Source organism: Phasianus colchicus, chromosome 3, assembly GCF_987193195.1.
Source record: "Phasianus colchicus chromosome 3, bPhaCol1.hap1.1, whole genome shotgun sequence".
In the NCBI taxonomy this organism is placed as follows: domain Eukaryota; kingdom Metazoa; phylum Chordata; class Aves; order Galliformes; family Phasianidae; genus Phasianus; species Phasianus colchicus.
Window position 1 is genome coordinate 65,324,500 of NC_143438.1, and position 15,984 is coordinate 65,340,483.

General features: G+C 41.7%; 1 long non-coding RNA gene across 2 annotated transcripts in view; it reads right to left on the reverse strand.

Annotated features, from left to right (window-relative positions):
- Positions 1–15,984, reverse strand: part of LOC149918646 (uncharacterized) — a 30,382-nt gene that overhangs the window by 11,284 nt on the left and 3,114 nt on the right. The gene's annotated exons all lie outside the window — the stretch shown is intronic.

Consider the following 15,984-nt stretch of genomic DNA (forward strand, 5'->3'; position numbering starts at 1 on the left):
GTTAGTCTTTAAAGTCAACTACCATACCCAATCTGCACATTAGCTATAGTATTTAGTTTCATATTAAAATGAAGCTAGTTTTTCACTTTTCTTTTTGAAATCAATTCAATATACTTTTACATCACCTCATTGAGCCATATGATAGTAATATAATTTTAAGTATAAAAACCTGAGATTAAATGCTTGATTTTTGACAGTGTCCTTAAATATAATAAATTCAAAGGGAAATACTGTTAAGTTAAAATGGAGTGTTTTTCATTAAGGCCAATCAAATGGTAGACAACAAAGGATCTTTTATTTGAGAATATGAAGTGAAAATGAAAACCAGAAAACCTTTACTAAAAAAAGGTCTAGCTAAATTATGTTGGAAGGAGGTCTCCAGATTGAACCTGGGTGTTTCTTTTGCTAAGAATGAATTAAACTAAGATGCACTATGGGAGAGTAGTTTACAAAGAAGGAAAACCTACTGCTTTACAAAGATGAAAACAGGGCCTAAATACAGTTAAGTTAGAATAAAAACTACAAAGAAAGATCAAATATTTAAAAAAAAAAAAAATCCTACTGTAGCACCGAAAGTATTCTTTCATCATCAGGTTAAGGAAATTTGGGGAATGCTTTTTACCCCTTTTGCATTCCACAGCAGTGCTCTAAAATCCTCACTGGACGTTTATATGAAAATAATATTTTCCTTTTAGCCCACAAGACTATGATCAAGTCTATCTCTTAGTCTGCTCTAAAAGTGAGGTAGAAGAAAAATAAAGTTTATGTGCTTATCCCTGAACCTGTTACTTGATAAATGAGATATCTCCCCTGACGTTTTCTAACTGTATCAGAATCATGTTTTAGTGTGTTTTAGCACATAGTGTTTATACTACAGTTTCTATGTGCATCCTTAGGCAGCTGGACAAAAATATATATTCTCTTAATTTTTGAAAGAAAAATATTTGGTTTTACTCTATTTTGCAAGGAAATGTTTGCACCTTTGCTGTAATGTTCTGCTCTTATAAAGAAAAATTCATGGATGACCTATTAGAATTCACGGCTATTATATTTTTCCAGGAAGCAAAAAAGAAGTCTGAGGTAATAAAGACTGAAAACAACAACAACAACAAAAATCCTCCCAAAATGAGAAATCTTATTTTATAATATATGACTGATATTTTAGAAAGTGGGAAAGCAAAAATGCAGAATCCAATGAGCAGCTGCCCGGACTTACTGATACTCATCTATATGCTTTGGAGGGAAAGTAAACATTTTTACCTCATTATCCCCTGAGAATACCAATGTCTGGCAATAGGCTTTATTCTAAATGTTGATAATTTGAATAGAAAATAAAAGCAATTCTCATGGCCTCTGCTCCCTGCTTTTTTCCCTTTAAGGCTCTGTGAGCAGTAGCTGAGGTGCTGAGCCCCAGGTAGGAGAGAGATGCTGAAAGATGGCCAGATTCACCCTCCTAATACTTCTTCGTATGCACGTACACACACACAGTCACTCACATATACACATTTATTGCAACCTGCGACTCATAGAAAAGGCTTTTGCCTTCTCTAAGCTCCTGCAAGGAACGTTGCAGAAATCAAAGGGAAAAAAATGAAGTTGGGACAAAAATAGCTGCATATTCAGGCAGCAAAAAGGCAGGTGTGGCATGGGAATTCCTAGTGTTTGTGTCTGCTGCTGCGTGTTTGCTGCTGGAGGATTTTGACAGCTAATTTCCCTGTAGATATGGGTGTAGGTATGGGTGTAGATATGTTTAGTATAAGTGACATTGGAAAGAGAATTCTTCCAGATGCTTTATGGTCTAATTACTTGGATAGATCTACTTATTTAAACAAATAAACAAAGTTGTGCTATCCTTCAGCTGCTGTCTTCTGTGCCTGCATCTACGTATTAACTACAATTCTGTTCCAATTATATTACAAATTACTAAAGTAAATGCAAATTCTTCACCTATTTATTACATAAACTATTTTATATCTTGGAAAATCTCATAAAACATTTAAATACATTCAATAATTAAATATACAATAATACTTCTACTGTAACATCTCCTGTAAAAAAGATAGCATGAACTTGAAAAAAATATGTTAATACTTACTTCAATCATGATAAGGATTACTAGTTAGAATTATAGTTGGAAATACTTTTAAGTTTGCTTCTAAAAATCCTGAATTTTAAACTCCGTGTTTTATACTAATGTGTAATAGAAATTGCAGATAAGCAACTTAGTAACATAGTAAATAAGCATACAGTGAGCAATACAGTAAATAGGGCATTTTTTGGAAGGTATGGCATGTACAGTAACATAGTATAATAATATACACTTTCCAAAAGTTCACAGAATTTGGTTTCCTTAGTTCTTCTCTTAAGGAATTAAAAATATTTGTAAAAAGTATTGTCTGTATTTGCTTTCTCTATGACACTGGGGGGAAAAAATTCTCTTGCCACTGATCATCTAATTTACAATCCTTATTGGAGATATATGGATTTACTATGTGCTTAATTTCAGCTGTACCGATCACCTATTCCACACTGTCTTAAAATGGCCATGAGGCTTGAACAAACCGTAGGAAATAGATAAGTAATATTAAGGAGAATGGACAACTTTCCAGCTGAAACTTGGAAGTATTTGTAGCCTGAACAAAGTATTATTTTGTTGTTTATCTTGTTGTTTCTATTTTCAAATCTTGGGGTTTCTTTAAAATAGATATTTACTACACACACAGAAAAAGTGCACATGAATAATTTACAGTCAACTTTCCTTAGTTATTTGTATAGAGAGTATACTAATAAAAATACCTAACAGGAAAAAAAAAAAAGAAAAAAAGATTAATTAAATAACGTTGTCTTTCTCCCCAAAGCATCATTATTAAAATATTTATGTGTTATATATCAGTAGCCGTTGTTAGTTTCTCTGCTTGATTATCTTTTGGTTAATGCTCATAAATTTAAATTCAGACATACTCAGCCCCTTTGATTGTTAGACAGATGTCAGTCAGCATTAGTGTATCAATTTTTCATCAGAAAATAGAATGCATGTTAAAACCACTTTAACAAACATGGAGTCTCTACGTGAGACCATATCATCAAATGCTAATTATATCCTGAAGATAAACATTAACTGGAAGAAAAAAAAAAGCATCAAACTGTTTACAGAGCATGTGAATCTCAGCTGGACATGAAGCTTCCTGCTTTCCTTCTTTGGTCTTATAGCTGCTTATGTAGTCTGTAGAAATATCACAAAACTATTAAAGATACTTTAATTACAGATATTCTCCTGGCATGACCAGCTCAGGGTAAATACATCAGCATAAACAACTGGGTACCGGCAGCGGTGTGCCTATTCATGTTACACAGTTTTAATAACACATGTAGCACAGTAAGTAGTGGGGTGTCAGTGAAAGCTGTACTGCATGGTTCTATCTACTGCTGTGTGGGTATGTGGCCTTGTGAGAAAAGCAGGAAATGAGGTCTGAAGGTAGGAAGGAACAGTACTGTCTTCTGGAAGGCCCAGCCTGACAAAAGTCCTGCCCTATTTGAGAGGTGAGGGTGGGAAGGAACACCACAAGTGGTTCTGCTAGAGAGGTCCAACAATGTGACCCACTGAAGCTGCTCATATTTAGCAAAGACAAATTAAAGGTAAGTTTTAGCCTTTTACAGGACTTAAAGTCCTTTGAGCTGTATTAAAGAAATCATAGGCTGACACATCTGGTCTAGTAGTAAAACCTTTGGGAGTTTGTAAACTCTTCAGGGTTTCCAGTTAAATGGCAAACCTGATGCACCATTTCACTGGTATTCTAAAGGTAATTCTAAAATGATGCTCAGCTGCTGTAATGTGTTGTTTTGCATTCACAAAGTGAAATGGAATTTAATTTAAAATAAAAAAAGGAAAAAGATTTTGAAGTATTTTGAGGGGGGCTACTTAGCTTCCTCCTAATTCAGCAATTAGTCGTGGCTGTCTTGTCAATCCATCAGTCCTTAAACCAAAAGTCCAAATCAGAATGTATTGTTTTCTCACCTAGCTTAAGAAGCATTAAGCATAGTGAATGGCTTTAATAAACATTAAGGAACAAATCCTTCTGCTTTCACACCAGAAGAAGAAAAAAAAAAAAACACTTTTTGGAGTTGGTGGTGACTTATACAATTTACCTGAGCAAATTTTAAAACTCTAAGCCACGATGCAAGCTCAGTATCTGCCATAATTCTAAAAAAAAAAAAAAAAAAAAAAAGAAAGAAATTGAAAAAAAAATCCTTTAATCTTTCAATATTATTGAATACATTTCAGTGCACTTCAGTAACGCCACAGCAGAGCACAACTTGCAGTGTTTGTTCCCTTGAGCTGTCTCTCTGTTTCTCTCTCCCTTTCCCCTACACCATTTTTATTTAAAATTTTCTGGAGCCTATTTAGTTTATAAATAACCTTAAACTGTGTAACTGTTCACTAGTTTATCTGAATGGGGACAGCATTGTTGAAACAAATCTAGTTAACAAGACAATTAGCTTTTGCAATATTGCTCGGAAGCTTGGAAACCAACAGCTCACCATGATACAGATAGCAGTACATAATGTTAATCCTACACTTAAGAGTGGTTCTATCAAAACTGTATTAGCAGCAAATGTATTGTTTTCAAGGTTTAAAAGGTATTGTATTCAAGGACTACCTAAAATTGATTAATTCTCAAAAAGCAAAGGGATGAAAATATTTTTCTATATTAACCCACTGTACAAAAAAAAAAAAAGAAAAACAAAAAAACAGGCTATTGCAGGTGTTGAAAAGATGGGGCTGGAACGAAGAAAATCCTTTTTCTTGCTTCCACAAAAGGCTTTGGGCCTAATTATTTTTAAGTATAATCCAGCCAACATCTTCTCATGCTTAGCTGCACTGAGTGACACTATTTGTGATGCCCAGTCTGCTGAAACTGAGCAGGTTGCTGTCAGTTTAAAAATGACTATAATAAAAGTGACCATGAAGATGGATCTTGTGATTTTGCGTTTCTAATCAGTCATCTGTGAAGAACACTTTTGCTTTGATTCAGCAGACTGGTGACAGCCATGATTGATAGTGCATGAGGATGAAAAAAGGTTATTAACTGTCTTCCTATTAAACTCAATGTATTACCCCTCTAGGTGCATCTCATACTTTAAGTTAAAGTACTTACTCAGGTAAGGTCAAGAATGAACTCTATAAACACAGTATCCATCCTGTTGTAGATGAACCAGGAACTCTAATGTTAAATTTTGAAAGTTCAGCATTAAACCACGTCTGAATCTTGCTACCTTAATTATTGTGCAAGAGCCAAAAACTGAGCACACCTCTGTATGCATCTAAATAGACAGCCATAGACAAACAGTTCTGTGTGAAGAGGGGACAGGTGATTGTCTCTATGTGTTTGTGAATGCACACACACATACACAGGTACGCATTATTTTTACAGTATTCCCCAAGTAAAAGTTGGGATAATGTTATGCTATCAAAAGAGATGTGAAGTGTCTGTGTGGCTGAAGAGGATCTCACTCAGAAAACAGCGTTTTACCTGTCGATAGTTAACTTTGTTATTAACTGACTCCAGTGGGATTTTATAATTTATGAATGCTTCCAATTAAAAGAAAATCCAAATGGTTAGCACGTGTATAAAAGTACGTATTTGCAGTCTTGTAACATTCTAGCTCTTTTTTTATATTTCAGTCTTTTTACAGATGAGCCTCATATCAGTCAGCACTTACAACTGTCTACCGAAAAAGAAAGAGGAAAATGACATATCTGTTCAGTTTTAAAATAAGTATTTGCTGAAACTCTGATTAATTTCCAGGGATGTCTCTGAGAAGAGATGATTTTACAGGATTTTATGGATAAAAGAGTGGAACGTGCTTCCTGTCTTTGTTATTAACACTGGCACCAGAAATGAGCAGAAAAGGAAAAGTGCTCTTCGTTTTGTACAGAGGTTAGTAACAGTATAGATATATACATTTATTGGGGAATAAATGTTGAGTAAATATGTTTTATCTATTTTTTACAATTACATCTCCAACGAATACTTCTTCATTATCAGTGGCATTTTAGACGTTGGCATGGATTTTACCTTTATGAATACATTTCAGGAGTTCTTTGAATTTATGTACACTTCATATTACAACAATTTTCTGTTGAAAATTATTAGACCGAAAGATGAAAAACCAACTGGTCTGACTACAGCGTACACACTGTCCTCCGAAGGAATGCACAGACACACTTGTTTAAAATAAGCTCTTTCCACGTCGTATACAAGATCTCCCCACAAACGCACCTATTTCACATTTCCCTTCCAAATTATCAAAACGCACTTCTAAATTTAGTTTGCTATTTGTCCTTCATTTCCTCTCCTGAATTATATCAGAAATACTTCTGCACTCATTTGGAATCAGAGACGTGTCAGTGAGAAAAAGGAGGTTATTACACCCTAGACCATTTTCGGGAAGAAGAGAAAGGAATTTCCCTATCTCGACTATTCTGTAATACAGTTTCACACACAAGGTCTGCAATATGGATACGGATTTCAATTAGTTCAAGGTGCTGTTGAATTTCACTAGTCCCTTTTATTTTGAAACAAAATGTAAAAAGGCATTCGTAGTGGGTTAAAAGGAATATGGAACAAACATAATCTGCCTAATACAACGACACTATCTCACAAGAAGCGTTAAACAATCCTCTGGAAGATCCTTTATTTCTGGAAAGTGTGCCTTTCAGGTGCGGGCTGGGGAATAGGCACCAATTTTCCCTTCAGTAACATTTCTGCTTTATAATAAATTGCAATCCCGCTGTAGCCCCGTGTGGATTTACAGCTGGCAGGCTTTCTCTCTGACAATTTGGGGTCACTGTGGATATAGGTGAGCAATAATTTCAGGGGTGATGGGGATATTGACAGAATTTAACAGTCTAAGTTCCTGGGCAAATATTTGTAAAATGTATGCTTCTGCATTGGCTTTTTAGTTAATAGGACTTTGGGATGGTATTGTTTGCCTTGTTTGTGGACTGCATTTTGTCTAGAAGTATCTCAGATATTCATTTCCATTCTATGCTTGTGTTGGTACTGTGCAACGTTTAAACTAAAGCCGTCGTTCCTCCCTGAAGCATGTTTAAGCAAAGCAGAAAGTTATCGCTATCAAAGCTCAGCTCACAAATTGTGCAAAGTCCTTTTAGTAAACCAGAATTGTATGAGCTGGGGGGACAACAGCTGCAGACACATTTTGGTTTGGGTATCCTCATAGGTGCCCATAGCAGGTGAACCACTGCATGAAACAGAGGACACAGCAGCCCTGACCGCAGGGACACGGCAGCAGCCCTGGGCTCACTCACAGAGAAGTGACTGGCAGGATGGGGCCCGTTCTGTTCACTTTGTGCATCTAACCCATAGAGGAAAAGGGACTCTAAACATACAATACCATACATTACACAGTGAAAATGTTTCAGCGAACATGGATGAAATTAATAAAGTGAATTTCTTCCTCTTAAAAGAACTGTCACAAGAACAAAACAGAACCCAAATAATGAAACAAAAGAGAGGATAGGGACTTGTAACCTGGAACAACCATTTCCCCAGATTAAGGTTTATTTAAAACCCAGAGCAGGCCTGAGACATCAACTCTTTTGGTACCCTTTGCAATGCTTTTTTTCTTCCAGCAATCACTACAAACACAGAAAGCAAATCCCGCAATAAACAGCAGGCTAAGGGCATGTGGCCCAACCAGGGCCATACAAAGGCAACACACACATGGCATATGTCATAGCTGGGAGCACACGAGTGCCTCAGCCGGAGAGGACCCTTCATCTAGATCTCACTCCACAGAATCACGGCACAATAAGGGAAAAGGACCAAAAGGGGGGAAAAAAGGAAGGGAAAAAGAAAAAAAAAAGGGGGACAAAACAGTCTCCTCAGCACACCTCTCACTCCATAGACAAACTAGGGCAGGTAGAAGGCCGGGGAGGTGACCTCTCCCCGCAGAGAGGACTCCACTGAAGGGCACGCAGCGCTGGACAGGTTGCGCCCTCCAGCGCGGAGCCGCTGCGCGGGGCGCGCATCTCCCGGCGCACCTGCCAGGCCCGGGGGTGGAGAGGTCGAGCCGGGCTTCCCCTCCTCCGCCTCCCCCTCCGCGGGCCGCCAGCCCCAAGGCCGCCCCAGCCCGAGGCATCGCCGCTCCGCCGCGCCTGGGCCCCGCGGGAGCGCACGGCCGCGGCCAGTCTCCGCACGGCGGGAAGCGGGTTGCCATAGCGCTGCGTGCGCGGCTCGGGGGCGCTGCCCGGCGGCCGCGGGCGGGGACGGGGGCGCGGCAGCGGGAAACGGAGCGGCCGCCGCGCATCCCCGAGGCAGTAGAGGTTGCGGTGGGGGCTCCGCGGGGTCGCGCCGGGCCCCGCAGAGAGAGCGCGGTGGGAAGAGCGGGGCGAGTAATGAATTCCAGCAGAGAGCCGCGGAGGAAGCGCCTCTGCCATATTTAACATTGACCACACTAAAGATGTTATTAGCGAAGGGGGGGCGGGGAGGGCAACGGGGGATGTGATAAGGGAAAATAGATAATGACATATAATCCAAACCAGAAGTTTGAAACCAAGTTACTTCGCAGGAAAAGAGCCACAAGCTCTACTTCTTTCTTTCTCTCCCTCTCTCTCTCTTTTTTTTTTTTTTTTTTTTTTTTTTTTAATGGACCGGGGCAGAAGGACAGGGAGATAAACTTGTTAGGGAAAGAAATATTCCTCTGGCAACCGGGTAAATAAAATAGCTGAGGAGAAACAGTGAAAGACATGGGGGTAGGGAAACGCAAAGGACTCACTCTTATTTAGAAACCCCAAAGGAAATTGTAAAGTAGGAAATGAAAAGGAGGAGGAGAAACATTTCTGTGGTAAATTAGAGGGAATGAAGATTAGCGGGAGAAGAGGGGGAAAGAGCTGCAGAAGGTCTCGAATCGAACAGCGCTGAAGATGAGCCAATGTTTAAAATATCCCAAGTGAGGAAAGAGAGCGGTGCGCTCATCTCCCCGGCATGGGCGTGCGAGGGGGAAATGAGCAGGGATAATTACTAAGATAGCACATGGCCGGGGGAGCCAATCCAAAATAAGAGGTGAATTTAGCTGGTGAGGACAGACGTGAAAGGGGCTGGAAGAGAACTTAGACAGACGGAGACCTGAGAGGATAGGGAGGGAATTAGGGGAGGAGAAAGGCTCCGAGAGCACAGGGAAACTTCGAGGAGCGGCTGGATGGGGAGGAAACAGCCACGACAGAGATGGGGAGAGAGCCTTAAAGTGTGGGAGAGAGTAGAAGGGAAAGATTGGGAAGAACAAATCAGCCTGGGAGAGGGAGAGGGAATGGTGGGAGCGGATGGGAAGAAAGAAGGCAGGAGCGGAAAAGTGGGGGAGAAGGAAGGAGGGACGGAGGGAGGGATGTGGGGAGAGAGGGAAGGAGGCAGAGGGAGGAGACAAGGGCTGAAGGCTCTCAGCCCGGGGAAGGTGCAGCGCTGAGTGAGAGAGCTCACTCCGAGGGTTAGGTTGGATTTCCAGAGCTCTTAGAGCTCATCGACCAGCCCGCTGGAGTCACTATTCAACCCGAGTCCCAAACACACGCCTCACTAACTACTTTACAGCCACTTTCATTGATTTTCTTTATCAAATAAACATAATACCCGTTACAGCAACACTTCCTCTTCGCGCAGCCAGAATGCCACAAGCTCTGATTGCTGCATTTCTCCGGCTTGCAGCTTCCCACCCTCCACCCCTAAATAAATTGTGTTCTTTCACTTAAATGCTCAAATACATTATTGCTCGCAGAATTTTGCTGTAATCTGGGAAGTGCACTGCGAGCCAGGCGAGCCGCTTAAATTTAAAGGTTCAGGGTCCCCATCCCCACGCCTTGGCGTGGAGGCACACGTTTGGTCCCCCCGTTTCAGGAGTATCGTAGGTATTTACATACTTATTTTCTGCTAATAAGCGGTAACTTAATTTAGAGGGCGATGTCAAAGTGAGCTCTCCCGCCTGAAAAATACAGAAAAGAATTAACGCAACTCGAGCAGCTGCACCCAAACTGTCACTTGATTTGAGCATCTCAGCCTCCAAACTCAATTTTATTAAAAAAAAAAAAAAAAAAAAAATCCCCTAAAAGTAGCCCCCTTCAAAAGCTGTTTTTGAACCAGGCTCTTCCATATATGTCAAAGGGCTGTTGAATTATTCATTATTATAATTACTATCATCATTGTCATTATCCCTTTCCATGTGGAAATAATTTTATTATCGTAATTTGATATCTGAAGAATTTCCTGTTAGTCGTTTGATAATCATTTTTTTTTCTACTGAAAAGAAAAGTTTTGTTTATAAATGAGAGGAAAATATTTTAAATGCTTTTATGTTTGCCATAGATTTCCGTTTATCTAATCGATCGGAATGCCAATAAATCGATTAAAGGTTTAGTGTTTTACAAACAACCATTTTGTGCTTTTTGATTTTACGTTCAGAATGATTTTAATAAAGCTAATACCTTCTCTGGGCGTCTGTTCCCCCCAAACCTAATATTCCGTCATTTCTATTATTTACAGTTGCAATTTAAAGTGTTTCTAATGAGAAAAATAAACGCGAATAAAAGGAGGAAATCATCTGTATAAATTACTTTGTGCCTGTGGTCAGCGTATTTAGGCAAAGCCCTTAAAAATCTTGGTGAATTATATGCGATCATACAGTGATTGCGGAATATTAAATTAAACTTAGATAAATCCGCATTGAAGGAGGCAGCACCCAATCCTGAATTTATTTCCCATTTTCTATAACAGCATCACTGCGCTCCTCTCTTTGCAATGACAATGTGCCAAATCTAGGCATTTTGAAAACATTTTCCATATGCTTTAACTGGAGACTGATAGACAAAGAAGAAAAGGAGATGGTCTTTTTTCTCTTGAGGTATATTTCCTTTAACTTTTCCTCCAACCTTTTCTGATCTTCATCATTTTTAAACAAAAGTTTGAAAATCATTAGGACCTTTTTTTATTTTTTCCCTTTCTTTTTTTTTTTTTTTTTTTTTTTTTCCTTATCGCGTAATCAATTCCTGAACTGTAGAGTTTCAGTTACGCTTTAATGCAGGACTATAGGACTGTCAGTGCTGTACCTTGGCGGACAACATTTTGGAGAGAAGGCATTGATTCATTTAGCTTTCACTCGCTGCTTTTTGTAATTAAAGGTGGTTTTAATTATACTTTTTTTTTGTAAGTCAGATCAGATGTGCTGCTTGCTGGCTGGAAGGATTTCTTTTCTTTTAACGGTGCTTTTAATTTATGTGTAGTTTTTACGGATAACACAGAGGTGGTGGCTTTTATTTAGCTGTAAAATCCACACGTTTTCTTTGAAAACTTGGCTCCTTGGGCGAAAATAACTTTTGCTGGTTGCTTTATAATCGCTGTTTGTCGCAGAGGTAGTTTAGCATATTGTCTGCACAACAAAGATTCCTGCTTTATTGGCAGGGTGGATTGTTGGGTTTAGATATAAATATTTCATAACTTTCCTCTTTCTGCAGTAAGATCGGCAGTTTTATTGGCTTTTTCTCGCTTTTTGTCTGCCTTTCTACCCGAACCGTTTGCTTTCTGAAGTCCCTTTTTGTCCTTTTCCAGGAGAGAATGTAAAATTTTTCCCTTGGATATATCACCGCTGGAAATATGCTCTTGGGCTTTCTGAAGGGGATGGGGGGGAGCGCGGCGGTAAGCGGTCGTTTTCCTCGATTTGCATAAGAGCGAGCGAAGTGCCTGTGAAGTTGGTGAATTGCTATTGTTTGGGGCCAGTCCTGACTGTTTTTGTTTATAAACACTGGGGTGGTTGCCGGGAGGGGAGGGAGGTCAGAGCGCTGTCAAAGCGCTGACCTCTGAAAGCCCAGAGGGCGCCTGGCTCCTTCACCCTCTCCTTTCTCTCTCTCCCTCTCCCTTTTTCTTTCCCTTCCCATCCAAGGCCAGGAGCTCAGGTTCAGGGCATTTAATCCCCGCGATCTGCCCAAGAAAGGAGCTGAAAAAGGGCTGTTGAGGCTGCGGAGGAAGCGCCGGCAGCAGGCTCAGACCTGGGAGGCTTTTATTTATAGTAACGTCCGGGTGTGCGTTTTGTGCGGCTCCAGCCAAAATAACAACAGCAGGGGAAAAAAAAAAAAAAAAAAAGGAAAAAAAAAGCCAAACGGGACCGGCACTATTTAGCTCAGAATGTTATCGAGGTGTCTGTGCTATGATCGGGTGTGATTTTTTGTCTTAGGTGAACGCTCGTTGGGCGCACTTGCGGGAGGTGAATGCCAAACGTGGGGCAGCGGGGGCAGGATCGTACCGCGGTGTATTGTTGCTAGTTTATTTCTTTTGCGAACAAAACTTTCTAGGAATCGGAGAGGGGATTTGGGGTCGCTTTTCCTCTGCCCTCCCTTCAACCCCCCCTTCCCCCCCTCCCCCCCTTATGGTGCCCTTATAGTGTGTACCGGAATGTGTTTGGTTTATTGGGGGGGGGAGGGAGGGGAAGGGGGGGGGGATTAACAATAGATTTGTATAAGTGATACCTGCAAAGAAAGAAATAATTAATAAGAGTCAAACGCCTTGGGTTCAGAGTCAATTTCATCTCGGGGAAGGAAAAGAAATAATATATATATATATAAAAAAAAAAGTACAAGAGATTGCTATCAGGTTTAAGTATGTTTTGAAAAGAAGTTGCTGAGTTAAACAAAAATGTTAGTTAACACAGTGCCTTTGTCAAATAGCCCCCGGGAGGAGAAGAGACAACAAAAAGGAGAGGCGGTGGGGGCTGGGGATCTGAAAGTGTCTGTGCCTCAGATAAAGGGTCTGTAACGCTGCAATCTTGTAATACCTCGTTTCAAACTGAGCTCATCTATAGACTTAGGGAACGCAGTCAAAAGACACGGATCCCCTTTCCCTTGGGCTGGGGTCTGCGGAGAGGAGGAGGTGGGGGGAAGGGGACGTTTATTAGAGAATTATGTCGCTTTATTAAAAAGGGGAGCGGCTGCGGCTGTAATTATGCAGATCCTGTGCCCCTGTATGTCCGCAGCGCAGATTTAGGGAGTAAAATGAGCTCGGCGGAGAGACGCGGTGTAATAGAGCCCGCTCCGGGCTGGGATCTCTTTGTCTATCACAGAATGGTCAGTGTCGGGCTCCGGCCCGCACCAGCTCCCCTTGGCCAGGCCAATAAGTTTTCCTTGGGGGTGAGCTGGAGGTGGCGGGAGGACAGAGCGGGCTGTTTTGTTTGGGCTCTTTATGGTTTTTCTCCCCCTTTCCTCTCTTTGAAACGTAACGTCATTATCAGAGCTTTTGTGGTTTCAACAGGAGGCTCGGAAAAAAATAAAAAAAAATAAAAAAAAAATCCCCAAACGTGGTGTAACGGTGCCTGCAGGAGAAGTTCGGAGAGGGTGGGCGGGGGGTCTGCTGAGCCCGGAGGAGAGGAGCTGAGAGGTTAGGCGAGAAGTCTTCGGGGGCGATCAGCTGAGCGAGAGAGGGAGGAGAGAGGGGAGCGGGAGCCGTGCCGCGCTGCTCCGGGCCGGGCCGGGCCGGGCCGCACCGCGTGGAGTCCGCCCGCCGGCCCGCACCGCAACGCACCGCACCGCTCCGCTCCGCACCGCAGCCGCGCGGGTCCAGGTCCCCCTCGGCCGCCTCCCCCAACCCGCGCCGCGCTCCGCTCTTATCACATCCCACAAACCTGCTGCTGCTGCCTCCCGGAATTAACCTTCTTCGATTTTTCCTAGCTACGTGGCGATCCCCGGGTTTCTTCTAAACTGTTAACATCCCGTAGTGCCTTTTTTTTTTTTTTTTCCCCCCTATTACTCCCCCCCCCCCCCCAAACCCCCCCCTCCTCTGATATCTTACTATTTTTAGGGAGAGAGAAAGGGAAAGATTGAGAAAGAGAGAGGAGATTTAAAACGTTGGGAAGGACAGTAAACAGTGACAGAAGAAACCCTGAAAAATGTGGACTCTCCTCTAGCAATTCCTGCCTGTGTCCTCCCCCCCCCCCTTTGTTCCTTCAGCTGTAACTCAAGAACACCATAAACCTATAACCCCCTCCAAGAAGAGAGAAAGGGAAAAAAAAATCCGCAGCCCAAAAAGAATGACTTGACTGTTCTGACGTTTGGTGTTTTGACATTAATGACATTAATGATATTGATGTTTCACCAGGAAAAAAGCACCAGGAATAAAGGAGGTGGTGGGGGAGGTGCGGGGGGACGACTTTAAAACTAAATTATCTTCGTTTCCTTATTCTTCTGTGACATTAAGTATACGTGTTTCTTCGCTTGAATTTGAAATAGATGTATTGTTCTCAGGTGTTTCTTCATCACATTGTATTTAATTGTCTCCAGTCTTAGGAAATGTGTTGCCATCCTTCAGGCATGCACTTGAATGGACAATGCATCCTTCTATCTCACAGTCCCGTTCCGTCTACAATTTAAGCCTAAAAGCCCCTTTCCATCATACCCCCTCCAACAGATAACTAGGAGCCGGTGGCAGAGATTTCATTTTCCCTCTTTGTTTGCATTTTTTTTCCACCCTCTAAACAAGGATGCAGAATACCGCTGGTTGCCTTACTGCCTTCAAAGGTAGCGGGGCTCGTGCAGAGCTGCATACATGTGCTCCCTGATTTTTGGTCACCGATGAGCCGGTGCAGCGCTTAGGTGAGGTCTGAAAAAGGAATAAAGTTGCTTTCCAGAACCCTCAGATGCCCCTGACTGTTCCCAAAGTTGGAGGTTTCCCTGAAGTTTGAGGTGAGGTTTCTGTGGGTCGGCGTAGGGCTGCTCTACGCTCCCTGCTCCATTGGCTCTGGCCCTGGAACAGCCGCACTTTCAGGCTGCCCATTTTTTATGTCTTTTTTTTTCCTTCCCTTTCCAAAGACTCTATTTCTTTTCCCCCTCCAAAACTATCAGGACCTTCACTCTGACCTTAAACATCTGCTTTTAGCAGCTCAGTTCCCTGACACTGGCCTGTGCTTCCTTCAGGGCAGCCTTCATTCATCATCAGGTAGGGATTTTCCTCTTAGAGTTGTTCCAGCGCTCGCAAACCCTTCCTCTGGCACAAGGGGTTCAGGGCCAGGAGAGGTGCAGCTTTCTGCCACCTGGATTTGGACTGGTTCCTTGTTGTGGGTGCGTGCTTTTAATGGAAGACTGCGATCAAACCTTCCTGCTGGCTTCTGGCGCTTAAGGCCTACGAGAACCTTTTGACGTGTGGCCCAGGAATGGCGAACTTCAAAGGCATGTCAGCACCGAGGTTATGGTTCACCTGCACGGGGTCCTCGCTGCTGTAAATATCCCTGGCATGTAGCTGGGGCTTAGTGACCAGTTCTGGTCTAACCATGGCTGGAATAGCATTATCGAAAAGCCGCACGTGTTCCTGCGGTGCGTTCGGATGCTCTTTGAATAGTCATGTTTTTATCTTCGGTAGGGGGTATTTTAAAGTATGTCTATTCCTAGTTTTAGTTAATTATCTTTTAATGAAAGTGTCAGTCATATTCACATCTGCAGTATTAGGCTAAGATAATTAGATTTTCAAATGAGAAGCAATCTTCTTAAATCCCACGCAAGAAAATATTTGTAGAAGATTCCGATTTATAATGACATCTGTACGTTTCACCCTAGTTCTCAGCATAATAATCCCCCCCCACACACCAAAAAAAAAAAAAAAAAAGAAGAAGAAGAAAAGAAAAAGAAAGAAAAAAGAAAGGTGTCTGGTAAAATATAGGAGATAAAATATTAATAAAATATCAATACTTGTAGGGAAAGTGGAAGATGATGCATGTTATATGCATGACACATGTACCGTATGCAAAGAGCCCCCTTCCCTTGGCTGCTATTTACTTCATTTTGATGAGGCTGTTTACAGTTGACGTTGTATATTCCGGAAGGCTTTGCTTTTTACTTTGTTGATCTCTCCAAGCAATTACATGGCGGCCACCAAATAAAGTGTGCTGTGCTTTGTGCGCTGGGTGCATGTGGGCTGTATGTATATGTGTGTAAATATGATG